This window comes from Trichechus manatus, unplaced genomic scaffold, assembly GCF_000243295.1.
Source record: "Trichechus manatus latirostris isolate Lorelei unplaced genomic scaffold, TriManLat1.0 scaffold00103, whole genome shotgun sequence".
Classification (NCBI taxonomy): domain Eukaryota; kingdom Metazoa; phylum Chordata; class Mammalia; order Sirenia; family Trichechidae; genus Trichechus; species Trichechus manatus.
Genome location: NW_004444039.1, coordinates 223,712 through 242,721, shown reverse-complemented (window position 1 = coordinate 242,721; position 19,010 = coordinate 223,712). Strand labels below are relative to the sequence as shown.

At 43.2% G+C, this 19,010-nt stretch overlaps 1 protein-coding gene across 3 annotated transcripts in view; it reads left to right on the top strand.

The window, feature by feature from the left end:
- NEDD9 (neural precursor cell expressed, developmentally down-regulated 9) overlaps positions 1-19,010 on the top strand; it is a 228,042-nt gene that overhangs the window by 142,095 nt on the left and 66,937 nt on the right. The window lies entirely within an intron of this gene.

Sequence of the window (19,010 nt, the reverse complement as noted above, 5' to 3'; positions counted from 1 at the left end):
ATGCAGCCAGAATTATTCTTTTACGTTCAAAGCTAATTATGTCACACCTTTACCTAAGTAGCTATAATGGCTCTCTAGTGCTCTGGAGATTAGGATGAAATTCCTTAGCAGATCCAAAAGGCCTTACATGGATGGAATTGCTACCTGCCTCTCAAGCACGGAGCCCCAGTGGTATAGTGGTTAAGAGTCTGGCTACTACGCAAAAGGTTGGCAGTTTGAATCTACCGGCCGCTCCTTGGAAACCCTATAGGGCAGTTTTGCTCTGTCCTGTAGGGTCCCTATGAGTCAGATTCAACTTGATGGCAATGAGTTTGGATTTTTTTGTTTTCTCTAGCATAATTCCCCACAATAGTCTCTGGTCCAAGTACACCAGCCGTCTTTCAGTTCTTTGAATGCCTCCTGCCCTTTCCACCGCAGGGCTTTTGCACATGAGCTTTCATCTGCCTTATATGCTCTTCCTCTCACACTCTCACCACCACTTGTCACCTGGCTAATTCTATTCCCCCTTCAGAGTTCAACTCACAAAAGCCTTCTCCAACCTCTCTGACTAGGTCATTCCCTACTAACTACCCTTTCAAGGCACCATTTATCTCTTCTTCATAGTTCTTTATACAATTGTAATTTTACATTAAATTGTGCATCAGAGTTCAGTAAATATTTACTGAACAGATAAATGAATGACTCATCCCCTCCTGGTGTGGAGTAGACCCCCCTCTCTGACCACACGCTCCTGCTTCTCTTTGGTTGATTGTTCCGTCTTCTCAGCTTGGGCAGCTGTTGGCTGGTATCTCTGTCCCCTCAGAATCTTCTTTCCCTGCCAAGCCCAGTTCACCTGCCCCTTGCTCCATGAACTTTCTCTGATCTTCCATTCTTCCCAGAATCTGTTCATCCCTCTCTAGGACCCTGTAGCATTTTATATGTATCTCCTCACACTTTGCCTTAAATTGGCATCAATTATATACATATTAGTCTTTTCTTCGGGACTCTAAACTCCTTGAGAGAGGAGACTCAGCCTAGCAAAATATTCTCCAAGTAGCATGTGCTTAGTAAATATTTGCTCAACTGAATTGTCACTTGTTAAAACTCAGGTGATATGGAACAATTTCAAGTAGTAACTTCAAGATAACGTGAATACCAGCGACATTCCACCAACTCAAGGTTGTCAGAGAGGAGATAGAATGTAGATGGGAAGAGATACTCTCTCCATGGGCTGAAAGGAGTTAGGTTTTGTCTTATTGTCTTAGGGCCTCCGTAACATAATACCACAAAGTGGGTGGCTTTAAAGAACAGAAATTCTCACAATTCTGGAGGCTAGAAGTCTGAATTCAGGGATCGACAGGGCCATTCTCTCTCTCCCTGTGGAATCTAGGGAAGATGCTTCCTTGTCTCTTTCTGTAGCGCCAGGCATTTCTTGGGTTTGCTTGGCTTTAGACCCATCCTCACATTCTCTTTTAATGTCTGCTCTCCCTTTTTATAAAACACCGCTCAGAAGGGATTAGGACTAGGACCCATCCTACTAAGTATCACTTAACTGATAAAATCTTCAGAGTAAGACCCTATTTCCAAACAAGGTCACATTCACAGATACAGGACTTCAGCATGCCTTCAAGAGGGACATAATTCGATCCATAACAGGTATATTGTTAAGTATTTTCCAATTTGCACGTTAGATACCACCATCTTCTTCCAGATGACTGTCAGGGTAGTAACCCTATTTTTTCTCCACATGTAAGGTTGCCAGGTTTAGCAAATAATAATATAGGGCTCCTAGTTAAATTTGAATTTCAGATAAACAGCAAATAATCTTTTGTATAAATGTGTCCCGAATATTGGATGGGATATACTTATGCAAAAAAATTATTTATTGTTTATCTGAAATTCACATACATACAACTGGGTGTCCTGCATTTTATCTGTCAGCCTTTAACTACGTCTTTATAACACACGTTTCAAGATGGCTTTGAAACCTGCCCAGTGGATTACTGGTGGTTCCAGATGAAAATCCACAAAAACAGTAATACAAGTACAAAATGATTGGATATATGTTTGTTCATTTGTCTATGGGTCTATAATATCACTGTCTGGATCATTATGGTCACAAAGGGCAAGTGCTGGATCTATTTTGCTCGTTTATACAATCCTTGGATGATGTTACATTCAAATATATACTTAAAGTATACTTGCATTGTGACCTAGTATGTCCAGGAAGAAGGAACAGACTTTGATAATAGTTTTTTAATAATGTTTCCATAGAAGATACAGAGTTGAATTTCAAAACAATACCATACCTTCCCATACATAAAACTCTGTATTAAAAGGGGGAGAGAGGGAAGTAGAAACCAATTTTCAGCATTTTAAACAATTCAAGGAGCCCCAATGGCACAAAGTTTACACATTCCGCTGCTGACCGGAAGGTTGGTGGTTTGAGCCCACCCAGTGGTTCTGTGGGAGAAAGACCTGGTGATCTGCTTCCATAAGGATTACAGTCTTGAAAACCCTATGGGACAACCCTACTCTGTCACACGGTGTTGTTAGGTGTCGGAATTGATTTGATGGCACACAACAACAGGAAGTTTAGGATTTCACTCACAGTCAAACACAAGTATGCCCCAGGGCATGCGGGAGTGCAGGGAAAGGAAAAAGCACAAATTTCTCAGCAATTTTCTTGCAGACTGTGTCTTTTCAGGCAGGAGTAAATAAAAGTGAAGAAATAACATGTACCCTGATCAAATTTTACCTTTAGAAATACTAACTCCTATAGTACACTTGGTACCCTGGTGGCACAGTGGTTAAGAGCTTGGCTGCTAACCAAAAGGTAGGCAATTCAAATCCCCAACTCTCTCCTTGGAAACCCTGTGGGGCAGTTCTGCTCTGTCCTATAGGGTCACTATGAGTCGGAATGGATTCGATGGCAACAGGTTTGGTTATATAGTACACTTGTGCGTTGTTGTTAGGTGCCGGCGAATCGGTTCCAACTCGAAGAGACCCTGTGCTCAACAGAACGAAACACTGCCTGGTCCTGCGCCATCCTCGCAGCTGTTGCTATGCTTGAACCCACTGTTGCAGCCACTGTGTCCTTCCATCTTATTGAGGGTCTTCCTCTTTTTCGCTGACCCTCTACGTTACCAAGCGTGAAGTCCTTCTCCAGGGACTGATCCCTCCTGATAACAAGTCCAAAGTATGTGAAACGTAGTCTCGCCATCCTTGCTTCTAAGGAGCATTCTGGTTATACTTCTTCCAAGACAGCTTTGTTCGTTCTTTTGACAGTCCATGGCATATTCAATATTTTTCACCAACACCTCAACTCAAAGGCGTCAGTTCTTTTTCGGTCTTCCTTATTCATTGTCCAGCTTTCGCATGTATATGAGGTGATTGAAAACACCATGGCTTGGGTCAGGCGCACCTTAGTCCTCAAGGTGACATCTTTGCTTTTCAACACTTTAAAAAGGTCTTTTGAGCTGATTTGCCCAATGCAATGCGTCTTTTTGATTTCTTGACTGCTGCTTCCATGGGTGTTGATTGTGGATCCAAGTAAAGTGAAATCCTTGACAAACTCAATCTTTTCTTCGTTTATCATGATGCTGCTTATTGGTCCAGTTGTGAGGATTTTTGTTTTTTTTATGTTGAGGTGTAATCCATACTGAAGGCTGTGGTCTTTGATCTTCATCAGTAAGTGTTTCAAGTCCTCTTCACTTTCGGCAAGCAAGTTTGTGTCATCTGCATAAGGCAGGTTTTTAACACTTGTCCCTGCGTGGGACAAGAGGTTAAGTGCTCAACAACTAGCCAAAAGTTTGGCGGTTAGAACCCACTCAGAGGCACCTTGGAAGATAGGCCTGGTGATCTGCTTCTAAAAGTTCAAAGCCTTGAAAACCCTATGGAGCACAGTTCTACTCTGCGCACGTGGGGTCACCATGAGTCAGAATTGACTTGACAACAAGAACAACATCGACACTTACTCCCGGTGACGTCAGTGGAGGAAGGCCAGATTCCTACAACCAGGGAGTCTTTGTTTGATTTCATTATATCTTTTCCTCCCTAACAATCCTGCAAGGTGATACTGTTTTGTTTTTTTTTAATTAGCAGCAACTAAAACTCAGTTTGAGCTAACAAGTCTCTGTGAGTTTAATGTACCCCCTTTAAATGACTGTCCGCATGCATAAATATGACAAAGCCAGAATAGGACATTAACCTCAACAAGAAGCTAGATAGAAAACGTATACACTACAGTCCTTGCATTTCCTTTTAACCCTAACTGCGCCTTATCCCAAGATTCTTGAAGGAATATTCCTTGTGATTCAGCTGTTTCAAGAATCTTAGATAATTAAGACAAACTCAAGCATTCTCGTGTTCCTACCGTTTCCCCACAAGATACGTTTTGTTACTAGGCAACCGTCAGAAAGCACTAAAAACATCTAGCTCAAGCCCAATTTTCTAAAAGAATTATTTCTTTGTTGACATTTAAGGGGAAAATGTATTCCTACCGCCTCCATCTCTCTCTGTCTAATTTTTATTTCTTTTTGTAGAATATCTTGACCCTAGGGTACAAAATCAATTTACACACAAAACAAACCATATATTTGAAAGACAGAGTTTTCTCTGAGAAAACAGAACGCCGGGCTAGGAATTAGCCTCTCTCCTCTATCTGTCATTTCCAACTTTGCATATTAAGTTATTAATGCTTTGTATGAGCACAAGGCTTTATAGACTGAAATAGCTGTATGTGGCATGGAGCTAAGATGTCTGTTTATTAGTAGGTCCCTTCTGATCTCTTTAGTGTTTCTTTAACCATGGAAGGGGGTGCTTCCAGGAGGCCTGGGAAAAGGTCAACCGTAACTTCCAGGGTCTTCAAAGCCCATTTGCCGTGAATCATGTGTTAGCGTGTGTCTGTGACTGTCTGTGTGTGTATGTGTGTGACTGTGTGTGTGTTGGGAGGGTGGTTGTGTGCCTGTGTTTATTTCTTTGACTCTTTCTAAAGGAAGGGAAAGGTCGACTCACACCCATAGAGAATGGTATTAGCAAAAGTTGTGGTGAAGCGTTCAAGATAAGCAGATAAATGAGTTAGCACATAGTGGGGGCACAAGAGCTGGTTAAGCTAGTTCGGTAGGGACCCATTGCTCCCGTCCTTGATTTGTCCCCTCGTACAAGCCTCCAAAGCCCATTTTGATTTTTGCATTTATCTGTATTCTCAGCTCCCTCCCAAGGGGGCCAGGAAGTGCGTGACATGCTCAGGCTGGTACAAAATGAAAATACCACTTGTCTTAAGAGCAGCCTCCACTGCCATTGCTGAGAGTCCAAGGACAGATTTCAAATGAAGAACTAGCAGGTGGAGGCCTACAATGCCTGGAGGTAGAAGGTATAAGCTCTAATTCACAGGGGGAAAGCAAAATAAAACCTGTGATTGACAGGCTCCAAGAAACACAGCCTGAAGCTACCTGTCCGAGTAAAAAAGCACACACAGGTGAGCACTTGGTGTGTTGAAAGGCATTTATGTTAAGTGAAGAAGAATTTAAAACAACAGTTGCCATGGAGTGGATTCCGACTCATGGAGACCCTATGTGTGTCAGAGTAGAACTGCACTCCACAGGGTTTTCAATGGCTGGTTTTTCAGAAGCAGATCGCCAGGCCTTTCTCCTGAGGCCTCTGGGTAAACTCAAACCTCCAGTCTTTTGAGCAGTGGCCGCGTGCATGAACTGTTTTCACCGTTCAGGGACTTCGTGTTACTGAAAGTAAGAAGTTAGGGGAGAATTCTGCCCCTCACCTTCACACACACATACACACACACACACACACACACACACACACACAAACACATACACTCCTGCCGAGGCAGGAAGCAGCCCAGAGCCCACGGCACACCCCTGGAGTTGAGCCATGGAGAAACTAGTCAAAGACTCTGAGGGAGATTGCAGTATAAAAGGGTCATTTCCTTTTAGAAATACCCGGAAAAGGACCATATTCTCAGCTAAAATATACCTACTCTTCATTTTGCTTTGTTTCGCCTTGTAACACTGCTCCTAAATCCCCAACACAGCTAGGCGCCTGCCTCTGAGGCTCAAAACATTTGTGGGTCATTAGAAAAGGAACTGGAACACCAAGGAACTGGATGGAAAGTGGGAAAGCCTGGAATCGGGTCTGAACTAGACACGTTGCCTTCACAGATTACTTTTAAAGAAAATGGGCAGGCCTCAGTTTTTCATCTCCAAAACCAGGGTGCTAATATGGGTGCTACCCACTTCTGAAGAAAGAGGTGACAGTGCTTCAGGACACAGCTTCTCTTCAAGGAAGGTGGTTGTCATTTTCTTCTGCAGCACAGATTTAAGCTCCTCATCTACCCTGGAGTCTATCCTGGACTCCAATGTCCCTGTCTGTTTAATTCTAAGATCTTAAGCCCTCTGAAATGTCCCCATCAACAGTATTCCATTAAAAGAGGGCAAGATAAAGAAAGGTGATCTAAACAAAACAATAACAACAACAGCAAAACACATTTATTGGTCCCTAAAACTATTATCTTTCCTGAAGTGTTAGTATGGGCTTGACTTAAAGTGGCTGATCTAGGGTATTGCACCCAGTAGGGCCCAACGTCCTTCCTCAAGCCCAGCAATGTGTTAATTAAAAGATTAATGAGCAGCTAGACTTGTATTTTTGAGCTGATATTATGGTAAAGTTATCTAAAAAAGGGATGTCAGGTGTTTGGACAGGAACGCAATTTCCGGGCTTGCCATGGGCGCCATTTTCCACAGATACGCCATTGGCTGAACCGGGTTAATAGAAACTGCTCAGTGGTGCCACGAGCCCGGAGCCAGTGTAATACCTGCGTACCTGCCATATCCTAGTCCCACCTCTGCTTGACTATATTATCTAAGTTTGAATTAACTTTTACATGTTGAGAGAATTAAGATGAGAGAATGAAATAATAGCCAACCAATTTTTTATAGGGCATTATATTTTATAGGATTGTATTCATTCTTTCCATTCTAGGTTGTATTTATTTAAAACCCAAAATAAAGGAACACCTACCCCACACTTGGCTGTCTCTTTAAGTCTCCTTATAGCAGCAAAAATTCAGAGACATTTCCACATGTGGAAAATCCAGCCGTGCTACCACGGAGAGAAATTAAAATATGGCACACTGATTGGAAGTTAAAGACTAGAGTTAAAGGTAGTAAGGAATTTGCAGGTACGTGGTTTTATTCCCCAATCTAGTGAGAAAAACCATTTTAATGTTGTTAACCAGGGGTTCAGCCTGGAGCCTTGTTAAATTGATTTGCAAATGGGAATTTGGAAACATCCTGGAATGGTAAAGTTTAAAGGAGCTTTAGAGATCTTTTAATCCCACTTTCCTTTCTCAGTCTAAGAAATCTAAACCTGTTTCCGAATACAACTAAACACTTCGAGGGACAGAGCAGCAGGGGCAGGGATCTGGGGACCGTGGTTTCAGTGGACATCTAGGTCAATTGGCATCACGAAGTTTATTAAGAAAATGTTCTGCATCCCACTTTGGTGAGTGGTGTCTGGGGTCTTAAAAGCTAGTGAGTGGCCATCTAAGATGCATCAATTGGTCCCAACCCACCTGGAGCAAAGGAGAATGAAGAACACCAAAGACACAAGGAAAGTATTAGCCCAAGAGACAGAAAGGGCCACATAAACCAGAGACTGCATCAGCCTGAGACCAGAAGAACTAGATGTTGCCTGGCTACCTCCAATGACTGCCCTGACAGGGAACACAACAGAGAGTCCCTGACGGAGCAGGAGAAAAGTGTGGAGCCTAGATGAGGCTGGCCTCGGGAATTATGACAGACCAGAGGTTCAGATGGCTTCAGTGGTGAGAAGAGGAGAGCTGCAGAGGCGGGAATCTGAGCTGCCTTTTAGAACAGCAGAAGCCCTTTCCCGTCAAAGCTATTTTCCAAGGAAGGAAATGTTTGTAATACCTGTCCCTGTTTTCTGGCCGTTTTCCATAGAACAGCAATTTCCTCATCAGAGTACTTTTTCTGGACCAGTTCAAGTTTATATACAGGCACCTGGGTGGCACGAATTGTTTACGCTCGACTACTAATCCGCCCAGCAGCACTGTGGAAGAAAGACCTGGCTATCTGCTTGTATAAAGATTACATCCAAGAAAACCCTCTGAAGCAGTTTTACTCTGTAACACATAGGGTTGCTATGAGTTGGAATCAACTCGACAGTAATGGGTTTGGTTTTTTTTCAAGGATATATAGGACCACAATGTTCAAAGGAAATATAAGGTTACTAAGAGCGTGAGATTCAAAGCCAGACACCACCAATTGTCACTGAGTCAACTCCAACTCATGGCGACCCCATGTATGTCAGAGTTGAATTGCACTCCATAGGGTTTTCACTGGCTGACTTTTCAGAAGTACATTGCCAGGCCTTTCTTCCAAGCTGCCTCTGGGTGGACTTGAACCTCCAGCCTTTCGATTAGCAGCCAAGCGCATTAACCATTTGCACCACCCAGGCACTTCCCGGGTTGAATCCTAGCTGCGTGATCCTGGGCAAGACACTCACCTCTTTGAACATCAGTTTCTCCATCTATAAAGTAGGATTACTAACACCTACCTGATTGGTTGTTATAAAGAGTAAATAAGGTTTAGCTGTATCTGACACATGATAAGACCTCGACATGGTAAATGGAAAGGAAATACTGTCCCTGGCTTGCCTGGACCTAATTCCTCCTCTCTTCCTAAAGGCTGCTAAAGCCCTGCCAATACTCCCTCAGTCTGAGCTTTCCCTCTCTATAGTTTATTTTCATTTTTGGCTGTTATTGCCAGTCTACACTCCCTTCCATGTGTTAAATGTATACATGTGTTCCTACAACCTAAACAAACTTCAGAATACACGTTGTTGTTGTTAGGTACCATCGAGTTGGTTCCGACTCATAGCGACCCTACGTACAGCAGATCCAAACGCTGCCCGGTCCTGTGCCATCCTCACAATCATTGTTATTCTTGAGCCCGTTGTCACAGCCACTGTGTCAATCCATCTCGTCAAGGGTTTTCCTCTTTATCTCTGACCTTCTACTTTACCAAGCATGATGTCCTTTTCCAGGGACTCGTTCCTGCTGATAAAATGCCCAAAGTACATGAAACAAAGTCTCGACATCCTGGCTTCTAAGCAGCATTGTGGCTGTACTTCTTCCAAGACACATAGGTTCTTTCTTCTCCCATTCCAGGATATATTCAATATATTGAGCTTCTCCGTTGTCTTTTTCCACAAATGTAGTTGATTTCATTCCTGTGTATTCCATCTGGTGAGGTCAACGTGTTTAGTCGCCGTTCATGTTGTTGAAAAAAGATATTTGCAATGAAGAAGTCGTCGGTCTTGCAAAATTCTGTCATGTGATCTCCAGTGCCATTTCTGTCCCCAAGGCCATATTTTCCAACTACCGATCCTTCTTTGTTTCCAACTGTTGCATTCCAGTTACCAGTAATTATCAATGCATCTTGATTGCGTGTTTGATCATTATTAGACTTCAGAAGTTGGTAAAAAAAATCTTCAATTTCTTCATCTTTGGCCTTAGTGGTTGGTACATAAATTTGAATAATAGTCGTATTAACTGGTCTTCCTTGTAGGCATATGGATATTATCCTATCACTGACAGCATTGTACATCAGGATGGATCTCAAAATGTTCTTTTTGACATGAATGCAACGCCGTTCCTCTTCAATTTGTCATTCCCGGCATAGTAGACTGTATGATTGTCCCATTAAAAATGGCCAATACTAGTCCATTTCGGCTCACTAATGCCTAGGATATTGATCTTTATGTGTTCCATTTCATTTTTGATGACTTCCAATTTTCCTAGATTCATACTTCCTACATTCCGCATTTTGATTATTAATGGATGTTTGCAGCCGTTTCTTCTCATTTTGAGTTGTGCCACATCAGCAAATGAAGGTCCTGAAAGCTTGTCTCCATCCACATCATTAAGGTCAACTCTACTTTGAGGAGGCAGCTCTTCCCCAGTCATATTTTGAGTGCCTCCTACCTGAGGGGCTCATCTTCTGGCACTATTATCAAACAATGTTTCACTGCTATCCATGAGGTTTTCACTGGCCAATTTTTTCAGGAGATCACCAAGTCCTTCTTCCTAATCTGTCTTAGTCTAGAAACTCCACTGAAACCTGTCTACCCAGGGTAACCCTGCTGATACTTGAAATACCGGTGGCATAGCTTCCAGCATCACAGCAACACACAAGCCAACACAGTACGACAAATTGACAGACAGGCAGTTTAAATACATAGAATGATTTTAATAGCCAATCGCATGTTTGTGTTAGCCTTTGGAATGGTGCTGGAAATAAAATGGATAAAGCCAGGTACAAATTGCTATTACCAGATAGAAAATAGGTGAGTGGTTGCCAGGGGTTGGAGGAGGAAGGAAATGGAAAGTAACTGCTAACGAATACAAGGTTTCTTTTTGGGGTGATGAAAATGTTTGGATTTTGATAGTGAGGGTGGTTGTATGGAGTCCCTGGGTGATGCAAACAGTTAACTCACTAAGCTACTAACCAAAAGGATGGAAGTTCAAGTCCATCCAGAGGCCGTTTGAAAGAAAGGCTGGTGATCTACTTCTGAAAAATCAGCCATCGAAAACCCTATGTAGCACAGTTCTACTCTGAAATACATGGGGTCACCATGAGTCAGAACTGACTCAGTGCTAACTGGATTTTTTGGTTTAAATGATTGTACAACTCTGTGAACATACTAATCATGTACTTTTAAATGGCGAATTGTATGGTATGTGAATTATGTCTCAGTTTAAAAACATCGCCTGGGTTATATAGGAGATTGCCTATTTCCAAGGTCAAATATGGTACAAGGTTAGGCACCCACCAACATACAAGGTACTGTTAAGGATTCATGGTACACGTGGCTCCATTAAACTAGGTGGAACTGACTGTGAACATAGCACAAATTCAGGAAAAGTTTTCATCAATAAAAGCTGGAGTGAATGTCAAGGAGGTGAAGCCTGAATTGAGGATTTGGGGAAGAATAGATGGACTTGAAGAGGTGAAGCAAGAGACATCCCAAAGGAGAATCCAGAAGGAGGGAGACATCACAGTGTTCTTTCATATTTTTTTAATTTCATTTCTTATTATAGTGTTTTCAAGGGTTGATGGGAAGGGTAGTTCCCAGGGCAAATGAGTTATTTGCGAGAGTTGGGAAAACAAGTCTTGGCTGGATAGAGAAAAGCTGTATTAGACAATCCCTTGAACATCAGGCCTAATGTTAATTGGGAGGATGCGGTCATTTTTTAGCCTCTTGAGTGATGCTGGAAAGTCAGTCACTCATTCCAATGCATTTGAACACCTGTACCGTATATCATGTAAGTTGAGGTAAAAATCCAAGCCAAAACCAGTTGCCATTGAGTGGACTCCGACTCATGGTGACCCCATGCGTGTCACAGTAGAACTGTGCTCCACAGGGTTTCAATGGCTGATTTTTCAGAGGTAGATCACCAGGTCTTTCTTTCCAAGTGCCTCTGGATGGACTCGAACCTTCATCCTTTTGGTTAGTAGCTGAGTGTGTTAACCATTTGCACCACCCAGGGACTCCCAGGTGAAGATAAGTCCGTTGGAAAGAAGTTTTGATTGGCATGGCCTTTGCAGTCTTTAGTTTGTTAGCGTTGTCTAAACTCTGCTGAGGTTTCCTTGTTTGAAAGAAATAGAACTTTGCAAGGTACAGGACGAATTTCATAGCAACCATCTTGTTTTGTATAGGTGTGAAGTAAAACACCTCTCTTTTTTTTTTTTTTGTTTGTAAGCCAAATAAAGCCGGAGTGGAGAAGGAACCAAACCAACACACACACTGGCTTTATAAGCCGCTTTGAAAATTCAGGAGCCCTGGTGGTGCAGTGGTTAAGAACTTGACTATTAACCCAAAAGGTCAGCAGTTCAAATCCACCAGTCACTCCTTGGAAACCCTATGGGGCAGTTCTGCCCTGTGCTACAGGGTCATTATGAGTCAGAACAGACTAGGTGGCAACAGGTTTGGTTTTTTTTTTTTTTTTTTTGGTTTTGAAAATTTAAAGTGGGCTTCATTGACTAAGCTGCAGCATGTCTGGGCAACTTCAGTGAAATGTTGGTCCCAGGCCCTGAAATCTGTAAATGCCACGGGTAGTGGCCAAACTACCTTCCAGGAAGCCTGGTAGCCCAGCCCACGGAAGGCCACATAAATGTGTTCACTCCTGGAACCTGGGGAGGATCTACCCTTGCTCCTTCTGTAGAACAGGGGACACCTGAGGGGTGACTATGTCAGGGGAGGACAAAAGAAATGAAAGAAGCCCAACAACTCCCTGGGGTGCCCGGCCCCGAGCCACCGACACGGGTGTACTTATGTCAATATTTTTAGATTCCATTTTACTGGAATATTCTGTAAGCGTCCTCCTTGGTGTGATGGAAGTGTGGGTCTATGGCATTCTTTTATCTTTTTGTATTATTGTTATTATTTTGTTAGCAGTGTAGCATAGTATGAATACTATTTAAACTCCTCTCTCCCCCAAAAATATGTATTATTCACTGTGAAAAGAAGTGGATGGATACAAACTGAAAGTTTTTAGACGTCCATTTTCCTCGTGGATCTTTTTGTTAAATCAGAAAATAATAACAATAATGAAAGTTAAACCACGTGAAATGCTCCTGAGTGAATATTGTTGTTTACTAGACTTCTTTTTCTATCTTAATGGCCTTTTATAATAAAATACTAGCAAGCTCATAAAGACGGTTTTGTTTTTTTTTTAAGGTCCATAATCTTTCTAACCATAACAAGAACAGCAACAACAAAAAAAAAAAACCCCACTGCAATTGAGTCAATTCTGACTCATAGCTACCCTATAGGACAGATTAGAACCGCACCATAGGGTTTCCAAGGCTGTAAATTTTTAGAGACTGCCACATCTTTCTCCTGAGGAGCGACTGGTGAGTTTGAACCGCCGACCTTTTGATTAGCAGCCAAGTGCTTTAACCACTGCAGCATCAGGGTTTGCTCCATAACAAAAACCAAAAAAAAAAAAAAAAACACTGCTGTGGAGTCGATTCCGACTCAAAGTGACCCTATTTGACAGAGTAGAACTGCCCCACAGGGTTTCCAAGGAGCGCCTGATGGATTTGAACTGCTGACCGCAGCAGCAGCTCTTAACTTCTGCACCACCAGGGTTTCCCCATAGCAAATGGGCAGCAAATGTATTATCTTAGTTCAAGTGCTGCTATAGCAGAAATACCACAAGCAGATGGGTTTAACAAACAGATATTTATTTCCTTATAGTTTTGGAGGCTATAAGTCCACAATCACGGTGCTGGTTCTAGGGGAAGGCTTTCTTTCTCTATCGGCTCTGGAGGAAGGTCCTTGTCTCTTTGAGCTTCTCCTCCTGGGCTGTCTTCATGTGGCTTGTCTCTCTTTCCCCATCTCTGCTTGCTTCTCTCTCCGTGATCAGTTTGGTTTATATCTCTTTATATCTCAAAAGAGATTAACTCAAGATACACCGTACACTAATCCTGCCTGATTAATGTAACAAAGACAACTCATTCCCAAATGGGATTATAACCACAAGCATAGAGGTTAGGTTTTACAACACATATTTTTGAGAGACAAAATTCAATGCATAACATATATCGTACAAGAGCTCGATGGAAAAATGTGCAGAAGTATTTCCATAAATCAAATGTAGTGCTTTGGCGTCAACTCTAAAGCATTAAATTTAGTAAATTAGAACCAGATGATCTTAAAATAGAACCTTACATAACTTTACCGTGTGATTTTTTTTTTTTTTTAACACAAGTTTATCTTCATGAAGTCCCTTCGGCTGCTACTGTAATAGGTATTTAAGACATGAGAGCAGTGTCTGGGAATTATTCATCTTCATATCCCTTACAGTACCTAGCATTATGGTGGGCAATTAGTAAGTTTTGGTGATAGATGAATGAAATCATACCAGTGATTAAGAGATCCAATGTAATTGGCAAGAAAAGGTAAGAGAAATATTTGTATGGACATACACATAGACAAAGCCCTGCTACCACACAGCAGTGAAAATATGTCTTACTTTTCCTTTCATTATTAAACTTAATGGCTCTGAGTCAATGAATTTGAAATAGAAGTCTAGATATGCTTCTTATTTGGGCCACCATACTCCCAACTGCCATCACCCTGGAATTTCCCTCTTACATAAATCTCCATTCAACTTCTGCCATATTATGAACAGCAGAAAATGCTCCTTTCTGTCATTTCTTCTTTCCCCCTCACACACAATTCCACAATGTAGCTGGTACCTTGATAACAAGCTGAGAATTCAATACAACACATGACCTATAATCTGTGGTCCGTAAAAGACCCTATACTTGGTGCCCCCGGGGGTGCAGATGAATAAGGTATAGTCTTTGCCTTCTAGAAGAATCCTTTCTGGTAGAGGGTTAGTTAAGGACACTCTAGTTGCCAGTGAAAAAAATCCAACTCAGACTAGCTTAGGCAGAAAAGCGTGTTTATTGCCTCATGAACTGGGTCATCTAAGAGTGGATTTCAGGTATAGTTGGATCCAAAAGCACAAATAATGGGACCAGGGTTCTCACCATACCTCCATCTTAATGTCTTTGTTTCTTTTGGCATGTGGACTCATTCTCTCTTGCTACAGATGCTCTCTACAAAGGGGAAAAGTTGTCCTCTGCTAAGCCTCCATTTATAGTGTATGATTGAAGAAAAGAGAGGTCCTCTCTCTCCCAGACTTCATATATAAAATTTTTTAAATTTCAGATTGGCCCACTCTGAGTCATGTGCCACTCCTTGGATCAGTCACTGTGGATGAGGAGATGCAGTTCATGATTGACCAGGCCTGAGTGGTGGTTGGGGGTCTCCATTGGTGGATGTCATGGATTGAATTGTGTCCCCCAAAAAATATGTGTCAATTTGGCTAGGCCATGATTCCCAGTATTGTGTGGTTGTCCTCTATTTTGTGATTGATGTAATTTTCCTATGTGTTGTAAATCCTAATCTCTGCCTATGGTTAATGAGGCAGGACTGGGTTATGTTGAAGAGGATTAGGGTGGGATGTAACACACTTTCTAAGATTACATCCCTGGTTTAATGTAAAGGGGTTTCCCTAGGGTGTGGCCTGCACCACCTTTTATCTTATAAGAGATGAAAGGGAAAGAGCAGAGAGTAGGAGACCTCATACCACCAAGAAAGCAGTGCCAGGAGCAGAGCACGTCCTTTGGACCTGGGGTTCCTGTGCGGGGAAGCTCCTATCCAGGGGAAGATTGTTGAGAAGGACCTTCCTCCAGAGCCAACAGAGAGAGAAAGCCTTCCCCTGGAGCTGGAGCCCTGAATTTGGACTTGTAGCCTACTAAACTGTGAGAAAATAAATTTCTCTTTGTTAAATCCATCCACTTGTGGTATTTCTGTTATAGCAGCACTAGATAACTAAGACAGTGGACGAGCGGAAAGGAGGGGATTTGTGCTATAAATATTGAAGGTGCAGAATTGACATGCCTTGGAAACTGACTGGATATAGGAAGTAGAAGGGAGGGAGGAACAAAAGATCAATGGGCATGGTGGCATCTTAAAAGAAATAGAATAGTTAGAAGCAGACACTGTTTCAATGGGAAGTTGGTATGTGAATATGATGAGTTTATGAGATGCCTCTGGAATATCTGGGTGCGATTCACATGCAGTAGGACATGAGAATGTGGAACTTAGAGCACAGGTCAGGAGACGTGATTGTCATTGGGGTACTGATGCGAGTGGGGGTCAGGTAAGAGGGTGAGATAACCAAGACAGGATATAAAGCAGAAGAAGCCACCTTGGGCAAAACAAGACTGAGAAATACTGGTGAGAGAGGTAGAAGAACAAGAAGAGCCCACTGCCATGGAAGCTGAAAACCCAAAAAAACCAAACCAGTTGCTGTGAAGTTGATTCCAACTCACAGCAACCCTATAGGACAGAGTAGAGCTGCCCCATAGGGTTTCAAAGAAGCAGCTGGTGGATTCGAACAGCCAGACCTTTTGGTTAGCAGCCAAGCTCTTAACCACTGTGCTACCAGGGCCCGCCCCATGGAAGCTGAAGGAGGAGACAATTCCAAGATGGAGGAACAGTTGGTAATGTCAGGAGCTGGGGAGATGTCAAGGATTAGGAGGACCAAGAAGAGGCCCTGGCTTCTGCAGTGGAGGTCAAGTGGTCCAGAGCAGTGCTCCTCAAAATGTGATCTGCAGATCCACACCTGTCAGCAACCTGTTATAACCCACAAGGGATAAGTATAGAAATTGAGAGTAAGAACTTTGAAACTCTTAGAGCAAATTAGCAAGTCATTTTATATCTGTTGAACCCAATAATAATAATAATGATGATAAAAAATAATAATGGCATGAGGCTTGTATTGTGCATGCTTTTTGTTTCGTTTTTCTAATAACTGATTTTTATACATTTTATAAAACTACTGATTTGTAATGGATTGGAAAGTAAAAACACTGGTACTTTCCTGGAGTCCCTGGGTGGTGCAAATGGTTAATGTGCTTGCTGTTAACTGAAAGATTGGTGGTTCAAGTCCACTCAGAGGCTCCTTGGAAGAAAGGCCTGGTGATCTACTTCCAAAAAAAGCCACTGAAAACCCTATGGAGCACAGTTCTACTCTGACACACATAGGGTTGTCAGGAGTTGGAAGCTGCTCGAAGGCAGCCGGCGTTGGAGCTTTCCCCTGGGTGTTCTGAGAAGCACTGTCCTGGATGGTGTTTAATGGAGTGGGTGTCAGATGAAGAGGCTGGGAGGTAAGGATCACTCTTTGGTCAAGAGAGTGCTTGATTTGGTGGTGATGGGGGGAGGAGCAGATGGCAAAGAGAAGGCCAAGAAGAACTCAAGAACTCACTCATCCACAATTATAAAGTGTAAAAATTTAGATTTTCCGTAAACTCATTTGGCAGCAAAGCTTGACCTGGATGGCAACGTTGTGTACAACAGAACAAAACGTCACCCGGTCCTGTGCCATCTTCCTGCTCTTTGGTGTATTTGAGTCCATTGAGATGATGTCTAGTCTTCCTCAACCCCACTTGGTATGAACAGTCATATAGTTGACTGCCAACATATGAATAAGTTTGCTTATGGGATGCTGCCCCAGATCACGAGGGAGTGTTTTGAAATATGGGGTATATGCTCTGAATAACTCTTTTAAAATCTTGAACGTTCTGAATTCCACTACACGTCTGGTCTCCAGGTTTTTGAACAAGAAACAGTGCATCTGTTAGCATAGGGGAGGCCGGAACTTACTTATAGATAGCTAGCAGGGTGTTAAAGGTTAGGGATGCAAATGAGAAGGGGGGAGCTGGGGGGTCCCAGACTGGGTTAGAGAGGGCAGGGAGGATGAAGACCACAGAGCTGTCTGGGTAAGGCGGAAGGACTTATATTTTTTTGCTGGTGACCAGAACTGCACAGGGGATGGCTTTTAAAGACAGAGATTTTGAGATAGTACAATCGAAAGCTGGGGAAATACATGAGATGACCTCCCTCTTCTAGGGTCAGGTGGGCACAAGCCTTCCTTCTTCCCACAACTCTCCCCTCCTCTTAAGACTAGAAGTTGCAAGGGCTGGTTAGAGATTGAGTCATGAGAACCGAAGCCATTGAAGCTCGAGAAAACTCTTGCAACATTCCTTGTCTACACCCGCAAGTCTGAAATCACAAGGGCGGCACCTAAGCAAAGTAAGGAACGTATATTTAACATCTATGCGTTCCATGGTCTCTAGGTGGTGCAGTTTGTTTGTGCTCGACTGCTAACCTAAACATTAGGTTGGCAGTTCAAACCCACCCGGTGGTACCACAGAAGAAAAGTCCTGGTGAACTGCTCCCGTTAAGATTACATCCAAGAAAACCCTAAGGTACTCAGTTCTACTTTGCAACACGTGGGGTAGCCATGAGCTGGAATTGACTCAACAGCAAGTAACAACAACAACAAACTCCGTGGCGTGCGTGCAGGAGGCTGCTGCAGTCTTGTGCAGGCTCATTAGCACACCCCCTGTGGCTTTCTTGCTCTTCATTCCGCGGTGTCAGTGGGGCAGAAAGGAATGCGCCTACAAACGCATCCAGAGTGGGTGCTGGTATCTCCGCCACCACCCAGCCTCCGGCTCACACCGAAGAGGCATTCCTCCAGCAGACAAAATGTAAGAGTGCTGATAGCGAGAGCGCTCTGTTTGCTTTCTGAAGTGAATGAGCCTCTTCAGAATCTTGGGTTTAGCAGTCCAGTGTGTGCTGTGTCCCCACATCACATTCCTCTCGCCCTGCACCACACTCCGCTCCCCCCAGGCCCTGCATTGCTCAGATGCCTTTTACTCTCTCATCAGCGCCAGCTGGCGGCCGCCTGGGCTGGCCAGACAGGCCGATGGCCTGGGACGGGGCCTGCCGGACATTTGCCAGCACTCAGATGATGGGGGCAGCGGGGGACACGCACGCTTTCTTTGATGGGGTCAACTGTGGGCCCTTTGGAGTATAAGGGAGAAGAATGTATCTCCAGGCCTTGAAGAAGGTGCTTACCTTGCACCTCCAGGAAAGTGGTTATTTGGTACTTAAAACCCTCCCCTCCTCACCCTGCCCCCTCCTACCTCATCTCACCTCACCTCCATCCCCACCTCTGCCACTGGAGTTGTGCTGGAAGAGGCGTGGAGGCTGACTTTTAGCAGCCAGTGTGCCCAGGAGAATGGCAAAGCTCGGGAGTAGACTGGAAACAGAACATGCAACTCCCAAGAGGAATTTAGGGCACACCATCCATAAGCCTTTTCTGCCTGTACCCAACCTAGACAGTGGCAAACAGCAGGCAGTGAGATGTGATTGCAAGGTTCCATCATATATTGCATCGTCGTATCATATAGGCTCACACCGTATTATATCGTAGAGAAAGTAGTGATGTGTATGCAAGAAGTCAGGGAGGTTTTTCAAATTAAGGAATACAGAAACACAAAAGGTTAGCAAGAAGGAAACACGGTGCCTTAATCCCTTCTCATTTAGTATTTATCATACACGCA